The sequence below is a fragment of the Tachysurus fulvidraco genome, chromosome 9 (assembly GCF_022655615.1).
Source record: "Tachysurus fulvidraco isolate hzauxx_2018 chromosome 9, HZAU_PFXX_2.0, whole genome shotgun sequence".
In the NCBI taxonomy this organism is placed as follows: Eukaryota; Metazoa; Chordata; class Actinopteri; order Siluriformes; family Bagridae; genus Tachysurus; species Tachysurus fulvidraco.
Window position 1 is genome coordinate 8,046,690 of NC_062526.1, and position 22,622 is coordinate 8,069,311.

Below are 22,622 nucleotides of genomic sequence, written 5' to 3' on the forward strand. Positions count from 1 at the left end.
ACTTTTACTCCACTATATTTCCTAGATAAAATGTATACTTTTACTCCGCTATATTTCCACTAAACATCTTCGTTACTCGTTACTACAAAATAAAATCAGAAGAAATGTGTGCGACTGCAATAAGGGAGGTTTGGCGAATCACTGCTCCTAGATTGCATTTCGCTTTGCACGCTCTATTTCAGCGTAATGTTGACAAAAGCACAACTGAAACCGCCATGTGGCAAAGAGTGACATATTTCAAAGGATTTAAAGTAGTTACAGGCTACAGTAAACATACTGTGAAAGGAGCTCAAGAATCTGTGTAACTCTTTGCCTGTTATTATTCACCAAGCCACTCAACAAATTTGGCAAAGTCAGAAAAACAAAATGCATTCTGGTCAGAATGTGCACCATCACAAATCTGAAAGTAGTGATGACGTTGTGGTAAAGATTTACCAAAATGAGGGTCCATGGTCTGCTCACTGGGAGAGACTAGGCAGAGATTCACATCACAAGCTCTACCACAAAACTAAAAACCAACAACCTGGTAAGAGATCATTCCACATAGATCCATTAATATCATAAAAAGCTGATGGCAGTCATAAGGGCCATGTAAATAGGCAATTTGTATGTGTTTGTAATGGTATTGTAAATTCATTCATTCATTCATTCATTTTCTACCGCTTTATCCGAACTTCTCGGGTCACGGGGAGCCTGTGCCTATCTCAGGCGTCATCGGGCATCAAGGCAGGATACACCCTGGACGGAGTGCCAACCCATCGCAGGGCACACACACACTCTCATTCACTCACGCATTCACACACTACGGACAATTTTCCAGAGATGCCAATTAACCTACCATGCATGTCTTTGGACTGGGGGAGGAAACCGGAGTACCCGGAGGAAACCCCCGAGGCACGGGGAGAACATGCAAACTCCGCACACACAAGGCGGAGGCGGGAATCGAACCCCGACCCTGGAGGTGTGAGGCGAACGTGCTACCCACTAAGCCACCGTACCCCCTTGGTATTGTAAATTGTATAATTAAATAATTATTCAAGTGTTTTTCAGATCAAAAAGAAATAAAGATAAAAGTAAAAAATAAAAGACGTACCAAGGTTTTTCACAGTTACCATCGGCAGAATGCCGAGGATTGGACATAGAACGCTGTGACAAAACTACATTGGTTTTATTCGCAAGTGTAATGTAAAGTTATTTGTAAAGTGTCACATTTTTTTTATTTCTTACACAATGATCAGAAAATAAAAACATATTACAAAGTCTTTTAATACATGAGTAATTAAATTGTATAAACAATAATTCTTTTGAATTCCTGATGAATTTGAAGTACTGGAGTCAATCTTCCTAAAACCAGGTGGGCTCTGCAGCAGGGGGCAACCTAATGTTGGACCCAGCTGTGTGCAATAACCTGTTCTAGTGTTGGACGTCTTTTTGGGTCTTTTTGTAGACACCAGTTGATCAGAGTGCAGGAAGCTGTGTGAAATAATGTAATTGATTAAAAATTAAATATGGTAACCTTTAGAAATGTATGTTCATTATTTTCTCTCAGTTAGTAACTTAAAAAAAACAATTCCAGCTATTTAGCAATGGCAGCTTTGTGTACAAATGTGTATTTTCTTACACATAGACAGTTTTTCTGGGAAACAATGGAGGCCATAAACAGTCTGGTGTGTGCTGTTAAACGACCTGTGTCCACACAGCATGCTGTACAGCAGGACACCCAGACCCCAGACCCTCGAATCTACTCGTCTATTAGGTGCAGGTACTGTACCTGCATATTCTGTTTAGGGAGTGTCTTTATGTAGATCACCGCAGCCAAAATCAAGAGCTTGACTTCAAGGGTGTGAGGGTTGATGAGAATATTTTCTCCTTGATGTCACGGTGGAACACACCCCGGGCACAGCAGTGACGTGCAGCCTGAATGACTTGCTGCATGATGATTTTAGCCATATTTTCAGTCAAGTTCACACGCCTACAGAATTCGAAGAGATCAACGCAGTAGTCAGGCTCTCCAAGACGATGATGATGCCTGCGGGCGTCCCGATCCAATCTAGCAGTTCGATCACATACGGACAGTGTGGCAGCTTGCACACGAGTTCCAAAATCGCCACCTCAGCGGGTAGTCTGCCTGTGTCACCGGGCTAAAAACAGAGCGGGCATGGTTAGTACTGGATGGACAGAAATGAACATGAAGTCAAAATAATGATTAAAATGCAAGTGTAATTAATTAATATGTCCTAATGACCAACCAATTAAGAGTTGAAAAAACTGTGATTGACGAGCTTTGTCACTTTCACCCTTCGTATCAGGAAAATCACAAGTAATTTAAGTTCACTTACAACAGCGATGTACTTGTCATTTAGAATCTTGGACATTTTTTTTTTTTTGTTATTTTAATCAGTAAACAAATGGCTTCCACTAAAGTTTATTGACTATAAAGAAAATAAACCCACTGGGAAACTTTTCAAGGTTGATGTTTTAATACATTTATTAGTATACATAGAATTAATACACACACACACACACACACACACACACACACACACACACACACACACACACACACACACTACCTGCTAAAATAAATAGTTCCTCACAGCATCCTTTAAAGTTTAATCAAAAATCATCTTAATCGTCTCTTCTGCTATCGACATGGTTTCATTTGTTTCTTTTTATTATTTCATTCGATCTAAAAACCTGCAGCTCTCCGTTTGTCTGTACTATCAGGGACGATTTCAATTATCTCAGGGCCACCGGGATATGACTTTATATATATATCACATTTATATCATGATCTTATACACTTTGCAGGTCTTCCACACTTGTTGATATGATTAATAACACTTCAGCCAAGGAGTGAGGACATTTCTCCAGCGTGAATATTTAATGTAATATTTACTGTAATATTTACTTTAACAACTATTATTTTTATTTAAAAAAGGGACTTTACTTATCACATTTCGGAAGATAAAAAGCCATCATTTCCACGTTTTTCTGTCTGCAGCTAATGAAAGTTATTTTTTAAGCGCTGGCGCCTGTGACGTCATGTTACTCAAACAAAAACACGCGTTTGTTTATTTTTTTAAAAGCATGTTTTTGTTATGATTTAAGATCGGACATTTCTGTACTATTCTTGTGTACAAAGAAATGAATGTTTATTAACAGAAGCAGAGTGTTTAACCGCTCTCAATCTCAGTGCTCAGATACCACACACTGGACCAGCACAACACCAGTGCGTACAGAGACATGTGCGTCCACATGTAACATTCATTCATTCATTCATTCATTTTCTACCGCTTATCCGAACATGTTCAATACAATACACATATTACAGTACTTTGTGTATAACATCCACATTACTACACTTTCTCACAGGTAAAAAGTGCTGGTATATACAGTTATACAGCATATGAGTGTATATACAGTGTCGCTTAAAATATGATCCAAAATATCATCAGTCCCAAAAGCAGACAAACAAGCTCACATCGTTTAGAGCCGACCGAAATGCAGCTCTGTGTTGTAAGACTTGCGGTGGTGGTGTGTGTGTTTACATCAACACAGAATGGTGTAAGAACTCTGTGCTGGTTTCTAGTTACTGCTCATCATCTGTGGAGTTCGTGACTGAATGTAACAGAGTACAAATACTTCGTTACTGTACTTAAGTAGAAATTTCATGTATCTGCTCTTTACTTCGTTATTTAAATTTATGTCAACTTTCACTTTTACTCCACTACATTTCCTAGATAAAATGTATACTTTTACTCTGGAAGCACCTGCTGGAGGACCTCCCGTTATCATAGACCAGGGGTGGCCAACCAGTCAGAGACCAAGAGCCACAATTTTTACTGTGTTACCGCAAAGAGCCACATCATTACCACATCATTGTAGTGTCTTGTACCAGTCATTTTAGATTTCATGTCCCAGGCACCCTAAATTTCAACATCTACTCCTCAATTAACCGATGAGCAACCCAGTTTTACACCCACACCTGGCTCCCGAATGTCTGGAGTCTCCACAAAGACCAGATAACCCCATGCGGCTCATTGGGGCCAGCAAACAGAACACACACACACACACACACACACACACACACACACACACACACACACACACACACACACACAACACAATGAGACATTCCGTTTACTAATAAAACCCAAGATAAGGTACTCTAAGGTTCTCATTCTTATAACCCTTTTTGTAATGTGTTTCTTCTTTTAAGGCTTGCCTGACTTAAAATTATTTGCTCCTTAATTTCCTGACAAGGGTGTATTTTATTCATGTGTCAGAAAACAACATTGTATTTTAAAATCCGTTATACTCTATCATCATATCTTACTGATCATGGCATGTTAATGTATACCTGTTCTAATGCCGTATGACCCTTTAAGGTCTGATGTCAGAATGTATACGAAGCTATCATTTTCTTTTTTACTTCCCTAATGAAAGTGCATCTTGTTCATGTTTCATTTTTGTTTCTTTGCCTTTATCTTTGCCTTGATTACTGATCTATGTATGTAATGTACCGCTGCCTTCATACCATCATTACCCTTCATGTTTAGTATCCAAATGACCACAAAATTATCGGTTACTCATTTTTCAAGCACTGGTGTATTTTATTTGAGCACGAAAGGCGCCATACCGTCTTAATACACCCTGGATCAAACTTTAAAGTCATCTAAAAGTTTGATAGCTAAACCACGCCCACAGACACCTGAAACAAAGGGAGTTTTTCCCTTCAAAATCCTGACCGAAGTATTGGTCATCTTCCCAAAGATGGGTGGAGTTCGTGACCTTTAAATTGTCACAAACACCACTAATCCGTGGTCAGACTTTCGGAACAGCTTCAAGACGACTCCATCTTCCTTCAACGAAGTTCCAGCAAGCTTCACTTCCAAGAACGACAACTGCTCTGATCTTCAGGAGAACTTGGAAGAACGTCTGACCCCACCCTAACTGACCTTTCAGAGATTTCTCTGTTGCATCCGGACTCTTGTGCAGTAATCCAATGCAAGTAACCGTTTCCTCTACCAACCAATTTAGATGCGTAATTTTAAGTAGGAATCTTTCATTGAATCTTAAGGTGAATTTAAGTTTCTGTGACGATTTCCCAGTTAGGGTGTGATTTAATTTTGAAGTCTAAGCTTGCCACTCCTTTCCTTCCTTTCTCTAGTTTCTTCTTTCCAGTCTCTTCCTCCCTTTCCCCAATTTTAATTTCTTTTGCTTTATTTTATTTTTCATTTTCGTTTTCCCTATTTCTTTTGTTTGTTTGTGTAGTTAGTTTTATGTTGTGTTTGTCTCATTCATTAAATGTCATAATTTTGAGCCACAGGTGATTTGTCTCTGAGTCTCGCTCACAAATTAAGGTACCTGCAATATCTGGTCTGAACTACATGCTCTATTAAGTTAATTTAATTTAAATTATGGTATACAGTAAAAGGAAAGCGAATCTTTCTTGGCCGGGAAGATACCGCCTTCATAGAATTAATAAAGGTTACACGGCCTGTTCGCCGGAAGAACAGACCAAATAAGCGTAACCTTAATTCCAGTACCGTTAATTTCAACTTAGGTTAAAATATTTAGAAGTCACTATAACACGTTATAGTTGCTTATAAATATTTACCTTGCTTCGCGAGCCAAAATCGCTACATCATAGTTCAGCTTAGAGTGAGGTTATGGAGGGGCATGGCTTGATGTGGAAAAAATACAAACACAAAATACTTGCATTAGCAGAAGTGTAATAAGTATATATTGATTGTCAAAGTATTTGGTATCTGTACAGAATTTCTTGGGAGATTTGCATTACATTTAATTTTAACATAATGCGTGAGAGTTGGCAGCCTTGTTTGTACATTTTTTTATGATAAAGTTATGTAAAATAACTGCTCAGTGCTGCAAAACAAACAACTCTGCTAATGCTAACTTAATTGTATATAAACTATATAACAGCATAGGCCTATTAGTTACTAGCCTAAACTGGACGGAGACGCGGAGCGCCCTGTAACTCACTGACCTGCCTGCATTCACAATTCACATGGTGCAGATGGGAAATTGTGTATTTCCCTCACAATAGTCACAAAAAAACTCACTACTCTGTCTGTCTGGTCTCTCAGCGCATTGCTTTGCGAGATCATGCGGCGCGATTTTTTTGTCCTCACTGCTGCACGAGTCTGCGTGAGAATATGGGGTGTGGCGTGAGAGCGTCAGAATTGGGTCAATTGCGTGAGTCTCACGCTGAATGCGTGAGAGTTGGCAGCCTTGATGTTCTGCATGTTTATCATTATGAACTGTACCATTTCCCAACTGCTGCATCATGTTTTTGTAGATTACCCCATTGGTTGTAATTGACAGTTGCACTACATAAAAATACAAATAGCAAAATAACCAAATGGGAAATATGACCGGTGAATCCGTCAATTGAGGTCTTCTGCTAAAACAAACGCGGCTGAGAAGGGAAATGCCAAGCTGAATCGAGCTGACAGGAGGCTTCAATTATTCAAAGAACCTCTTTACAAAGCTGGTGAACAAAAAAGCATCTCTGAATGCTGAGATGGATGGGCCAAAAAAATGTGCCATATCAGAATGCACAAGTACTTTTAAATTGGTTCCAAGAAGATGAAAATGAGTTCAGTGTACTTCAATGGCCTGTCTGTTCATCAGATTTGAATCCAATAAAAAAGCTTTCAAGATGTGGTAGAGCAGAAGAAATTTGCCGCATTTATGTAATACGGTTATGTCAACATGGACCAGAATCTCAATGTTTGCCATGAGGAAATAAAATAAAATGGTCCGAGGGAAAATGGACATCCTAGACATTATTAATGAGGTATTTCTTATAAAGAGGCCAGTGAGTATAAATTCCATTAAGAGTAAGTAAACCATTTTCCTGGTTTGGTAAGTTTCTGTTCCTTTCATTCAGATGTATACATGACTGATTACAGCCTGTTAGGGGTTGATTAATTTATATAACTGCCTTGGGGGGGGGGGGGGGGGGCTTGATTTATTTCACTAAGTAGGTCATGCTGTAGGTTTGTTTTTCTAAAAGTGCATAACCATCTGTACTGTACCATCCTTATCGTGACAAGCATCTGGTGTTTATTATTACACTAGAAACCCAACAGCGTGAAAGTCTTTTTGTAGTTGTTGAAAATGAGGCTGACTACTGTGGGGTTGTCAGGAACTTCAGGCTTCAGTATTCTTGGAGACGCAGCTGTGGGTATGAGGACTAAAGCAAAATGAAGAGGAAGCACAATTGAGTGATTGGAGGTACTGAGGGCAGAGTGCCAGTGTTGCTAAATCACAAATAACAACAAAAAAAATCTAGTATGCTAAAAAAAAAAGGATGTTAGCAGAAAGGAAACATATTGGTAGAACTGATGTAAAAATTATAACTTATCATATCACAAATCATAAATCTTATAACAAATCATAACTTATTTTCATAATTATTTCCAAAATGCCTCTGTCTTTTCTACATATTATTTTGCATACTTTAGAATTCAATTTATGTGATGTGGTCACTGGTGAGCCTCTGATGACTTCTCCATGGAGATCATGTGTGTGCAGAAAATAGCTTCACAGTAGAATGGTACAGTATCTCACCACTATCGTCAGGAAAAAACCTTTCTGCAGGCCATTGCTGTAATATAGTGGTTTTACCTTGACTTTCTGCCTACCATACCAGCAGTTCTCTCACTGACAGTTTTTTCAGATCTTGTGTTCACTTTCACAGTTCCTCTTAACTGCCATTTTTAATAACATTTCATACAGTGGAAGTGCAAGCTGGAAGCACTTGATATCTTTTTCTAGCCTTTCTCTGCTTTGATTCTCAGCTCTTTAGAAGGAGAAACCAATAGATAATTTGTTTTAACACTCAAGATTTTAAGAGGCAGAGAATTATTTTTGTTCTGGAATTGTTATAGCTAATTGCAATAATTGTACTAATGGGTCAATTAAAGCCTAATGAGTTAATTAGGTTCTTAGGCTTTCAAACTAGGAAAGTGTCCAAACTTTTGTCTATGTTGCAAATTACTATTTCTTTCCTATTTGTTAAGGTATTTTAATATAGAGAGCAGGAAATTAGTCTTTAAATCTTTTTTCCTCATTAAAAAGATTTCAGTTGTTAGGGTGCTTTCACACCTATAGTTCGGTTCATTTGGTCCGGACCAAAAGCAAAAAATGATACATTGTAGCTTTTTAGCAGTTTTGGTTCCTTTTCACACCACACTGATCGTTCTGTTCCGCACCAGTTGAAACGAACCAAAATGCAGTCATGTGATAACATCCAAATCACTCATTGGCCACATGTCTTTGAGCATATTCCTAAACTGCTTCTCGACTGGTCAGAATAAACGTGCGGGAAATTTCAATGAAACTCCAGAAGTAAACAAAAAGAGGAAAATACAGCATACAGTACACTATGGAGAGACGACTGCACGCTGCAATTATGTTCGTGGTTGTAATCTACTACATTGTTTGTATACAGCATTCTATGCAAAGTCTTAATTTTCAGAATGAATCGCGGATGGGTCTTGAAAATATAATTTTAATGCACTGCAAACAGCGAAGACACACTGCAAGACACTTGCAATGTGGCGAGCATTACTTTTGCAAAACTGTGACATGCTCATCTTCCGAAAATATTGCCAACGACCCACTACGGCAGCTGGTTTAGTCCAAAATGTGCAATACTTTTTGCAGTTAGGTCTATTCGATCTCGGACCGTGTTCTCACCACAAACGAACTGTACCAGAGTTTGTTTGAAAGCGTACCAAGACCACTTCTTCAAGGAGGTCTCCGTACGCTTGTTTGGTCTGCTTTTGGTGTGCACCATAGTTCGATTGCTGCATTCTCACCTGCCCAAACGAACCGCACCAAATGAGCAATCGAACTCTGGTACGATTCAACCGAACTAAACAAGGCAGGTGTGAAAGCACCCTTAATTACCTTTCACTTAAAGAAATTTTGACCAGGGTTGCTTAAATGTTTGCATACTGTATATACATACACAAGTATATAATCCAATTAAGTGTGCAAATGTATAATCCCCCATTTTCTCAATATAATGTCAAGAGCTACGTATCTGCACTTGTCCACATACAGGAGATCATAGATACCCACAATCTTCTAGTGTCAATGTGATCGAGGGAAGAGAGAGCACGACATCCCTCCCGAGATCACAGCCAGTTTTTTCTCCCTAGACTTTCTACCATACAGCAGATGATTGTGTGATGCTTTTCTGCTTTGCCACTTTTTTTGGTTTTATCGCTATAAAATGTAAGACACACAGTTGTATGACTATAAAATGGTAGACAAACACAGCAGATTTTACTTTGCACTTACATTATTGATTAATCTTTTTATTGCTAAAGACGGGCAAGATGATTGAATTTTTTTCTACAGGCTCAGAACACTTGCAAATTCACATCAATATTCATCTTACAAAAAAAAAAGAAAGAAAGAAATTGCAAAATGCATGTTTTTATTCACGTCCCACATCTTTTCTCCTTCGGTGGTTCCGACTGGGTTCATCTGGTTTGACTGATGCTTCAGACAAAATAGTCTTGAAAAGTGTTTTCAGTAATCTCCCATAATGCCATACAAAATGGATCAAAACTTTGCTTGAAGAAATGTTGCAGCTAAAACCTCTGAACATGAGGGTCAGAACTTTCTGCTGTCAGTACTGTAAATCCACATGGCATATGGGCTCTGATGCAGTCAACTGACAGAACTTGTCCAGCAGCAGCTCTGGGTTTATGGCAAAAGTCAAATTGAAAACCATGAACCGAATACTAGCATAACTTCCAGACTAGGGAGTAAAGCTGTAGCATTGAAAAATCATTATCAGAATAACTATCTTACCAATTTTAAGTCTTATAAGTACACATTCTGGAATGAATTGTTCTGATTTCTATAGTGAGACCTGGATAATGTGGATCCCAAAAAAGTGATATGTGAACATGTTTCCATTAGAGTTAAATCAAGACCTAAAGACTGCATTAGCTGGCTTTTGCATTCCTTCTTTAGAAATTGTTCCCTTCTTCTATGTTCAGAAGAATTTTATTCCTTGCTGTCTCTGCAAGGGTTCTTTCAGAGAGCTGTGCATTACTCTGGCTGCAGAAAGGCTATTTATCTGCAAACACTTCTCTATTTTAAATGCCTCTGCTGTAATACATGTTATTTTATGTGGCACATTTACTCAGGTCTGAAATATTTCCACAATATTAAACTGACTTCTGGCACTTAACTTATTTTTGCACCATTACATTGTCATCTGCTGTAAAAGAAACGTCATATACACATTTTTCTTCCTGCTATGGCAATAGAGAGCTATGTTACTTGAGTTCTGTTAGTGTCACTGGCTATGAATCTGAGAAATGTGAAAGAAAAAATTAAAACAATGGGGCAGTATGGCAGCTACACCTTCTACCTGTAAGCAATCACACATACACTTGTCATGATAGGAACTACTCAATCTCTCTATCTTTTAACAAAAATAATTTCTATGCCAGGAAATAAATGCAGTGTTGATTTTGTGTGGGATGGAATACATGGAGAAGTGTGTGGGATGGAACATATGGAGAAGACATAGTTTCTGTTCTGAAACATCATTTTCCACAACCTTTCAGTATACCTTTCCACAACATTTCAGTATACCATAGATGCCTTTATCCAGAGAAACTTACATTTTATCTTATTTTAAATAACTAAGCAATTGACAGTGAAGGACCTCAAGGGCCCAGCAGTGGAGGCTTGGCAGACCTGGTATTCACATTCACAACCTTCTGAGCAGTACACTAACACCTTAACCACCAAATTACCACATCCCCAATCAGTAGACCAACGCATACCAGATGTTTCAGTATTATGATCTTGGAAAGAAATTGTTACATCAGAATACAGAGTACTTTTTTATGACCTACTTACAATATATTTCCAACAAAATCACTTTGGACTTAAAAAGGGTATCAGATGAAAATGGCCCCTTATTCCAAGTATAATAATAAAAATAATATAAATAAAAAATAAAAAGTAATAGTGTCTGTTTTTTTTTGGCATCTGGAAAAAATACAACACTTGACCAGTAATGACTTGGCACATCACAGTCCATAGTAAACAGGGTCTTAAATACCACTATTGCTTAAAAAAAAGCAGTGCTGGGGATTCATTGGAGCTGTTGATGGAACTCATGTTCGCATCATTGCTCCAGCTGTAAATGAGGAGATTTTTCAACAGAATTTACAGCATCAGCGTTCAAGCTGTGTTTAATGCCACTTACAAAATCCATGATCTTGTGCCAAAATTGCTAGGGTCAATACATGATGCTTCATTTTATTCCCAGAATGGCCTCACTGGATTATTCGAATAAAATTCTGTTCGATCTAGATGATTCCTGTCAAATGAAGCCTTCGCATTCATTATAGATGGCTAGAAGTAGAACAGTAGCTCTATTATTACAGTACTGAAATAAATTGCTGACATAATGCCAATGTTCATTTAATGCATTCTTTCATCTTATTCATTAGATCTAGGTTCGTTAATCTTTTTGTTTTAATCATAAAGAGCGCACAAAGTGGAGAGTAAATAGACAGCTGAAAAGAAGATTCTGTGTCCTTCATGTAGAGACTCGACACTATTCTGATCGTGTTAGTCATTCTATTATGGCTTGTGGCATTTTACACAACATTTGCAGAGCTCGCAATCTTCCACTGCTTGGTGATGATGATGATTATGATGATGATGATCATGAAGACCATGATGGTCATGATGACAGTGATCTTAATTATTATGCTGAGAATGATGATAATATCACCACCCAACCATTACAGGGTTTCAGGGAAAGTGTCTATAAGAGATTGCTGTACCAACAATTTTTGGGTTAAGAGAAACTGACAATTAACACCATGATTTTATTTACAGAAAACATTTGTTGAGTATTTGTTAATCAAAAGAATGTGGAATAGTTTACCTTCTGAATTTCCATCTGTAATTTGATAATTTTTTTCAGTGTCATACTGAGGGCTGTGCTCAGTGCGAATCTTGTGCCTTGAGGCATTAGGATCATCTGAAGAACACAAGGAAGATGTCCTGAGGATGATCCAGGAAAAGTCGGACAAATTCCAGTGTAACCAATGTCAGTTTATAAACAAGAAACTTTATAGTGCTGTAGCTGATACAAACCACACAGCAGCATATTTCTGTTGCGCTTTTCAAAGATAATCATTTAATTTATTTATTTTTAATTAATCATTTATTTAAATTATTATTTGAATCTAATCTAATTTGTATGCATATCTAAAATGTTTAGTATGTCCAGCAAACCTTATTGATCTTCCTGAAAAAATAACAAACCACAAAAGTCAATTTAAAGAAGACATTATTGCTTTGAGGGGGGCATGGTGGCTTGGTGGCTTAGTGGGTAGCACATTCGCCTCACACCTCCAGGGTCGGGGTTTGATTCCCGCCTCCGCCTTGTGTGTGTGGAGTTTGCATGTTCTCCCCGTGCCTCGGGGGTTTCCTCCCCCGGTCCAAAGACATGCATGGTAGGTTGATTGGCATCTCTGGAAAATTGTCCGTAGTGTGTGATTGCGTGAGTGAATGAGAGCGTGTGTGTGTGCCCTGCGATGGGTTGGCATTCCGTCCAGGGTGTATCCTGCCTTGATGCCCGATGACGCCTGAGATAGGAACAGGCTCCCCGTGACCCGAGGTAGTTCGGATAAAGAATGAAAAGTAGAAAATGAATGAATGAAAGGATTATTGCTTTGAAACATGGCTAGCTTGTTACCCAGTCACATCATTTAGATGATAGAAAGCTTGGCAGAATGTTATTAGGCCACATACATTTCTGGATTAAATATGTATATGAAAGCAGATTAAATTTTCTTTGAGCAGTAAACAAATACAGATTTATTACACCTCTAATGTGCACACACATTCATATTCATTCACACCTAGGGAGAATTTAATATATTAAATATAGCTACCGGCCTGGAAGGTGGGAGGAAACAAAAGGAAACCCTTGCAGACCGGGGGGAATATGCACAAAAACACCACAAAGAAAGTAATTTGAGCTCAGGATCAAACCAAGAACCCTGGAGCTGTGAGATAGCAACTCTACCCATTGAGCTTAGATTAATACTGTGTCAAGAGTATAAGATGCTTAGAGCAAAGGCTAGCACATAACCCTGCTCATTATGTTGTAGCCTCCTACAGAGTATGGTTCCAGCCTGGTGCTCTTAGACCTGGCTGTCTTCTGCACACTTTATGTAACCGCATCAGGCATGTTAGTTTATTGCTGAAATCTGTTGGTGGGAAGATTTCTAGCAGCAGCAAAATAAAACAGCTGTGGTTTAGATGATACAGCATCATGGCTTTATAAGATTTCGAATTAAAAACGCTAAGCTTGACGAGATTACAGCTGTTATCTTTGCCAACACTGCAGAGAAATAGGCCACCATCTTACATTGCAGAAACACCTCCACGAGCTGTAAGAAATTTTGTCACATTCTTTGATAAGGAACTCACCTCTGCTGCAAGTCTCAGCTTACATTGTGCACTGAACTGGTTTGGAAAGAGGAAAAAGCAAAATAATGTGAACAAGTAAACCAGAATGTTATAAAAAGCATTTCCAGTGTATCTGAAATGTGATGAAAGGCACTGGGGGTCAAAAATGACATTTTTTTGCAGAATATTTCTTTAGCTACTTAACCTGTCTGTGTTTATCTGATTGCTTTAATAGAATTGTCAGAAATCAATAAGACCATGCTCAAAAATGCTCAGACAAGATGGAAATTGCAGAAATTGCCACTCTAATTTTTAACATAGTTAAAGTAAAAGTACTTCATTTAATATATTTATCTCTGGATTGCAAAAAGTAGTCACTTGTTCAACTTATTCTGCAACTGCTGCAGTAATATTTGTGGTTTGGATTTTTTTTGTGTCATTGCAAAAAAGCCATACTATATACAAAGAAATTACTGTGCATGTCTATACAGTTGACTGCCATAGAAAATTACTGGATCGATACTTGTTACATTTACATTACAGTCAGTTAGATTTCTTAATCACACGAATAATTGTGACTAATAATTTGACTGATTTCAAAGTCTCAATCAGAATAATAAATGTACTATAATCTATATCCATATATCTCAGTGAGAAACAAGTAAACCAATGGAGGCCAATCTGAATATATATACTTCAAGATGGATCAGACACAAAATGAATTATTTTATTGTTCTCTCTATGATGAACTGAGTGCAGTGATGAACATGTCATTGGGTGCTGTGGTAGTACAGATGTGCAACTGTGAATTTGGAAACTGATGGTCTGTGATCTGTAAAGTTCTACAGAACAAGGCAGCCATATGGCAAGTTGTTCTAGCATTTCTAACACACAAGTATGCTTTACATTGAAAACATGCTTTAAAGCAACAATAATATGGTTGTTAAAACATTTGGAGTAGAATAAGAGAAGTAATATTGTTCGTTCAGTCAGCGTGTTGTGGTGCTTTCAAAAGCAGAGGATTCACAGAGAGATTTGAATAGGCCATTCTATTGTTTGAGGTCTAGGTATTAAAATATATATATTTTTAATTTTAACTCAAGCAGTAGCAAGCAGTCTAATACCAGAGTAGGTACAATGCAGTTAATTACTGCAACACACAGGGCACAGGTGTGATATATGTAAGCAGATTGTGTGGCGGGTGTTAATACTCTATTACCTAAGAATCTAGTAAAACAAATTATAAAATTTGATTCAGTCGATGCAGCACTGAAATGAAGGTTAAGATGATGACTATATATAATGTGTTAAATAGGATACATGTATATTATATACAATTAAAAAAAAATTATAGAAAGCTGACCAAAGCTTTAGTCTTTGTGCATACACCAAGACTCCATTGGAAGAAACAGATAAAATAAAAAGGGTTTTAATACTGACATTTAAAAAACAGCTTGAAGAAGCTTATGTGGATTATTGTCAGGTTTCATCAAAAACCTGAAAAATGCTTTCATTTATGGTGCTGTAGCTGATACTGAACACAGAGTAGCATATCTCATATAAAAAATCATTTAATACATTTATTTCTAATGAATCATTTAAATAATATTATTTGTACATGAATTGAAAGTGATTTTTCATGTAACTGAATAATCTTAATTCATATTAAAAGAAAATCATACTGGCGATATAATCACAGGTAAAGCATCCCTGACTTTGCGGCTGGATGTACTTTGAGTGTATTCCAGTTTTATTGAAGATTCTAATAGAACTAATATGTCTAATATGTCTATCAAACCTTTCTGATCTTCCTGGAAAATTAAAAAAGAAACCCAAAACCTCCATTATACCCACATTATATAGATAGAAAGCTTGCTATAATGTACAGGAATTGAATAAATCATTTTATTTTTGCAAAATGATTTTTGTTGTTAGACCTTATTGTTGACTAACACATTGATTATTTCTATTCTGAATTGTTTTACTGAAAAAAAATGACTAAAACATTTTAGGGTGATATCTGCAATGTATATTGAAAGAATATGGGGGGAAAATTTATCATGCTTAAGCCATAGTGAGATAAAGGTGGAAAGGAAAGTGAACCAGTATCAACACAGCAAGTCACTGACCACTCTGGACAGATCCAATAACTGTGATGTGCACAGACTGAAAGAGCTTATAAAGATTATTTTCAGTGAGACATCACTTTAGCCTAGAATGGAAGGTTGGAAATTGGGCTATGATTGGCATGAAAAGTCATCCCGAGTCCAAGCATCTTTACTGTAGGGCACGGTACTGAACGGTCTGTACAGGTATGACAGTAATCGGTAGATTTACTGCAGTAAATTCACACTGTGACACTTATACCAAGAGAGAAACTCACCAGATTATCCTGAAATGAAAGTATAGATTCAAGCTGGTCAAATATCTTGTATTAAAGATTTACTGAAAATGACTGAAGTTTTAGAAATGACTATACAGTGTAAATCTGTTTTCGCCAATGTTTAATGTAAAACCCAAAGTATGTTTAGTTTTTTTTTGATATCCCAAGTATGTTTAGTTTTAAATTCATAAACAGTTTGCTTGTTCATTAATATGCAGGTTTTACTTAGGACTGGATACAATGGCTACATATCAAACCCTAGAACTGGATGTGTGCAAAGGTGAATGGGAAGTGAAATTTTAATTCTAAAAGTTCCAGGTGCCACTCACTTGATTGCAAATTTGAGTGGAAGCTGCATTAGATCATATATCCTTGTCAGAGCAGGACATATCAGCTCAGAACAGCACCTCGTTAATTAAATGTAGCTGAATATTTTCAGCTCTGACTACTCTGAGCTTATCTTTCAGGGTTTTGTCTCGGTTTCTGTATGGGTGGCTATTTAAAGAAGCAAGTCGAAAGTTTTTAGAAAGTTTTTAGAAAAAATATACATATTGTATATGTAGCTTCTAAGTGTCAATGTAGGGTAGAGTGGTGTAAATCCTGCTAACTCAGCAGTTTTAATAACAAAGTATATGTAATGGAGTTAAATGCTGATTTTACTAGCTCAGAGAAATTGTTGATGTGGTTATTAACATAATATTGAAGTTCTTTTTGGTATAATAATAGGAACAGCTCAGGTGGTGCTGCGAGTTTGGATTTCCTCTGTGTCCAGCTGTTTACTCCAAACTCTGGGAAGTGAAAAAAAAAATCAAATAATCCATATGTAAGTTAACATAAGGGATGTAACACATTACACTGTCCTGTCGTTAACGTAGGATACGTTACACTTATTTTCCTATAAGTGCATGCAAGGCCAATGTACAAATCATGCTACTACCTCAACTGTCAGATGGTTGTTTTCCATTTTGAATATCTCTCTTTATCCTATAACTTTGCAAAATACTACTAAGCTGTTACTGGACGAAAGTAATAATAAACAGAACAATGACTTCGTTGTATTTTTTTACTTTCCCAAATTTGCAGGTATTTGTTGCTCAGAAAAAGTAATAGTAACTAGTTGAAGTAGTGACGAAGTAAATTGTGTTTAAATTCAGCATTAGAAATATATTACAAAATTACAAAGAACACAGTAAAAAAATATGCTGCATATTGTATTGTACAGTACATGTCGCTTAAGACTTTGCTTGTTAGATGGACTTGTATGTGGCTGGTTCTCACTTTGCTGCTCTAATAAACATTCTTTTGCAAAGGCATTCTACTAGATTTTGGAACAGGGCTACTGGGATTTGTTTTCATTTAGCAACTATATTGAATTTTAGAACTAAAGTGCATTATCAAGGGCACATATGTTCTGTCATAAAGCCTGAATTGCACCCGATGTTTGGTGTAATCCCAAAAGATGGAGTTGAGATCTTTAAAGGCTAGTCAGGTTCTTCCACAGTAACCCATTTATATGGACCTTGGTGGGACATTATCAAACTAAACTAGGACATGGCCTTTTTGAATATCATTGTATCCTGAATCAGAAGATACACCTTTAGCCTATCTAGAGTATCTCAGAGGCCACTGTACAAAGTTGTCCTTCACCTGTCCATTAACAGAAGTAGTCATGCAGACATACAGTTAAAAAACTTTATAACTAGCTATATTTCTGCAAAACTTTGTTCAAGATCCCTTTAAGTAGACTTTTATTAATCATGTAGCAAATGTTTATGTAACAGTAACAGCTGGATGATTTATACAGTGCAGAGTATGTTAGTGTATATTAAAATGCAGGCTAATTATTATTGCATTATTTTTGTATTATTATTGTGTTATACCACTTTGGAACACTTGTGTTGCCTCTACTGACAATTGACAAACTTTGGAAGCTTGTAAATAGCTAGCAAAACACACATCTTGTTAACTTGTTTGTGCTAGTCAAGACTGGAGCTTTATCTCATACTTGATTAAGCCATACTACCAGAACATTCAGAGGCCAGCAGTGTGCAATTAGAGTTGTCAAAGAAGCAGTGTAAACACAGACAGCAACAAGCTAGGCTGTTAGCCTGGTAATCTGTTATGTTGTCATTTAGATATAAACTCCTAATATTCAGTATAGCATACATCTCTTTAACTGTGTTTAGATCACTGTCATCTTTAATTGCTTAAACAACAATGAACAATTTCATTTACATCACTGTAGCTGAGCTTTCAGAAATGTTGCGAGAAGACCAGCAAATAGATCATAGTGTGTTTTGAGAATTATATATAAAATTAATTAAGAATATTCATTCATTTATTTACAAGCTTACAATTATTTTTGTTTAATGATTATTAAATAATCAATAAATGATCAAACTATTCACCATGATGTTAGGGAAGTACTTAGTGTGAAGAACGTTTCAGGAAAGCCTTTCCTGTACGATAAGTACAGTTAATTATAATGTATGATTCTTAGATAAGGCTTATTAAAAGAACACTGTGTGTTAGGCTACTTAGTGGAGAAAAGGGCAACTTCCACGTGAAACTCATTAGTGTTGTTTGCATTGCTCATTTAAGGGATTTAAGGTGCATGTATAACTCATCTGTGTTTTAATGATGATTGTATTGTTAAATGATGGATGTTATTTTGAAAAGGGGTTTAATCGCTGAATAGTATGAAATGTTCTTCAATAATACATTGTTTCTGAAACAAAAATGTCTTCTTGAAAAAAATGTCTTCTTATATGTTTCTGGTGCTGCCGCATTCTGGGTTGCTGGTTAGGCCACAGGCAGGGTTACACTTCCATTCATTTTGCTGGCTGACACTTAAATCCATTCTGGTGTTCAAACTTACACACCATGGGCCTCATTTATCAGTCTTTAAATCATGAGTAAATGTTCATATAGTCATATGACAAACCAGACTGAAAGAAAATCCTGCCAGGTGACCAAAAGCATCTGAAAATCTCTTTGTATTTGTGAGTATGTTCATGAATGTACATTACAGCTGTACATTTCCAAATGTGTTTACATCTATCTTAAGTTCAGCATGTGTAGCTCCCACTTCCACAGGTGAGTCTTATTTATCTGAAATTATAGATTTATTTTGAATTGCTGTCTTTGAAGTGAGTAATATAAAAAAAATTTCATTCTATTCAAATACAGATGAAATATTTATGCTATATATATATTTATGATCACACCCTCCAGTGCTGGTTCCTCTCAAGGTTTCTTCCTGTTCCATCTAAGGGAGTTTTTTCCTCACTACAGTCGCCTCCATCAACCCAGGCTTGTTCATTGGGGATTAATACAAACACATTTAAAAATAATTCTAATATTAATCTTTAACTTTTGTATTATTTTAATCTTTGTGTGTGTATATATATATATATATATATATATATATATATATATATATATATATATATATATATATATATATATATATATACTGTATGTATGTATGTATGTATACATTTTTTTCCATTTTTTTGTATAGTCCAAAAGGACTATACAAAAAAATTTGAATTGAATTGAAATCTGACACTATAATCCCTACATGCCATGGCAGTAACAAGCCAATTATAAAATTCAAACCCAATCAAGTTTCATGTTATTTGTCACAACATGAGAGCCAATGGCACAAACAACAAAAACTCCAAAATACAAAAATCCGAAACTACAACCCAGCAACAACACAAGACTTACAGTATACAGTATATGGGTGTTGATTAGGGGTTGGAGGTAACAGGTGAGTGATCATTGGGGCATGTGACATGGATATATGACAATATCTGGCTATTGGTTAATATAGTTCAGGGTCTATTGTGGCATAACCATGACATTAGTCTCCTGAGACACACACTGATAGTGAAATTAACAAGTATTTAAATTAATACTTGTTTATTTCTTCTTGAGACTGCTGACACTGCTGACACATTTAACATTTAAATTGCTATGTTCAAAGAAATGTTTAAGATTGTGCACATGAACATGCTGCTTTTGTTATTCATTTGTTGTTTACTTAGCTACATTGTGGTATGTTCTATTTGTACTGTAGGTACAGTAGAAGATGAATGAATTAGTAAAATCTAAAATCTAAAGCCAAGCCTAGTTATCGTTCTCTGTTTTTGAGTTAGAAAGATCTCTAAAAATTAGGAGATCCAAATACACACGTTTTTCAAGCAGAATGATATATTAATTTAGTGTGAATAATTACACAGGAGAAATAAAATAGCTGATTGTTAGGAAAGTTAGGAATTAATATATGCTACAGATATGTGACTGGCCAGTAACTTCTCTTTGTGTATCTCTGAAATAAAGTCTCCTAGACAAATTAACTATAGGATTTTAGCCACAAACATCCAAGTCTAAGATGTGTGTTGATTGCCTGGAAAAGAAAGGGGGTGGCATTCTTGTTATTAAACGAATTCAAGTAAAGCTTACTGAATAGTGGATATTTTTAAACCACTGTGCTTTTCATCCAAGAAAGTAACAAATGGCTGCTGCTTGCCCGCTACAATTATAGTGTGCCAAAGCTCCCTGCATGAAAAAAATGTCACAGGGCTTTGCAACAAGAAGAAAATTGAATGCCAACACCCAAAAAAACTCCTTTGACAATGACATTTCATTAATGAGTGGGAGCGACACAGATAAAACAAAAGTTAAGTCTAGAAGTGGATATTGACTTAGTATTTTATATGAAGCTCATTGAAAATGAAGGTTTTTTTTAATCTTGTCAAGTTATCCATGTGTACGGTTGTGACAGCAGATGGTTGGAATACATCTCAAGACCAAACTTTGTTGCAGACATGCAGACAGGAGGTAACTTGACTTCTACCCTCCCTTTCCTAAGTAAAACGTTTGCACAAAACAAAATGGGATTCAGTCTGCATTATTTACTTCTCACACTCTGTCAGTAGTCTGCGTTGTACCTCAAGGTTTTTGTTTGTCCTTGGTCTTTGAGTGATATGCAGGCAGCAAACATTTTCCGTTCATTTTAGATCAACAGTAATGCTCTTGAGATTGGTTCTATCTAAAAAAAAAACACTTTTGTGACCAGGAAAATTAATCTTGGTTAATCTAGTTAAGCATGGATTTCGATAACTGCACTGGATTTTGAAATCCATTGAGATGAAACAGACAACCAGTGAGTGCACTGCCTCTTCTCTTTAGTTCTCCTCATGCTGATGTGCACACAGAACACACTCAATCCAAATTACTCATCCATTTCCTTTGTGTCTCTGGAGAACGGTGGGTGCAATCTACATCGTGATTTAAAGAAGGAAGTAATTATGATAACTAATTCTGAGGAGGTGGAATTTGGTCTCAACATTTGTACCACAGAGAAATGATAGAAAATTTGGCAAAATTTTCATCCAGTGCTAATAATAAAATCCAGCACACAGCCTACACAGGCTCAAGAATGAAGATTATGCATTATGCAATATAATGTTATTTTATGATATTGTTATTTACTGTGAATTACGAATTGAAATAAAAGATTATTACAGGATACAATTAGATGATTCACCAAACTAACTACATCATCTTTTTAAGGATATCTCATAAGTCTTTCTTCAGAACTGACACATAATTAGCACTGTTATAGAACTAGTCAAATTAAAAGACAGGACGGGAAAACACAATATAAACAATATAGCAATAAATTTGGTAGCAGCAATTATTAAATGTAAACAAAACAGGGGTCTAATCCTGAGTTTGAATAGAACAGGGTAATTGTTTTCTCTAGAACAAACACTGCCACTAATAAAGGACTTTATTTCTGTGTATGCAATCAGTTTTCTGCACTAATCCAATTTGCAATGCATGACAAGCAGTACATGTTAATTTCTCTAAATGTCCTCTATAATAAACCACTTATACTGTATGATTAAATGTATTACACCAAATAGAGCAATCGTAATTGAGACTTTTCCATTAGGCAACAGGCATACTGGAGAGAACCCTAATCAGAATGTATTGGTTTTTCATCAGGGGCGATTCTAGGGTCAGAGCTTTAGGTGTGCTGAGCACCCAATGAGCCCCACTGCCACTACCCACCCTCTTTTCACACAAAACCAAAAATATGTCTATGGAAAAATAACTTTATCCTTTTAACATTAATTTAACTAACTCCAAAATCCAGATTTATTTATTTGTTTGTTTGTTTGTTTGTTTGTTTGTTTGTTTATTTTTTTTAGACCTTTTCAGAACACCAGCTTAATTGCGAGAGCTCACACAGACAGCCCCCTGTAACAAACACAAAACCTTCTTCACTCAGCTGGTTTTCCTGACCGTTAACTCCATGTGCCTCCTTTTGCATCAACAGTCATCAGATTGGTTAGATTAGATTCAACTTTATTGTCATTGAACAAAGTAACAGGTACTTGGACAACAAAAGAAAATTCATCTTATGTAAATTATTAACAAATGGCCATCTATCAAATTAACAATAAACTTTAACAACAGAGACACACGTACGCATGACACAGGTACGCAGTTTATATGTCGCGCCACTGTTTTTGTTTCATGCTCTAGCAGTAAATATACAGAACTGCATGCGTCTTGCGTAAGAACATTGTAACCGGCACTACTTCTCTTCAATTTTTGACTATGGACGAGTCACCCAGGTCCTGTGCTACTCCACAGCGGCGGCGACCTGCTGGAATAAAATAGAGGATGACAGCATTTGCTAAGAAGGATGTTTTCA

General features: G+C 36.5%; 1 pseudogene; it reads right to left on the minus strand.

Annotated features, from left to right (window-relative positions):
• Positions 1 to 1,210: 1,210 nt before the first annotated feature.
• LOC113637549 lies at positions 1,211 to 8,849 on the minus strand (annotated as a pseudogene).
• Positions 8,850 to 22,622: the final 13,773 nt, after the last annotated feature.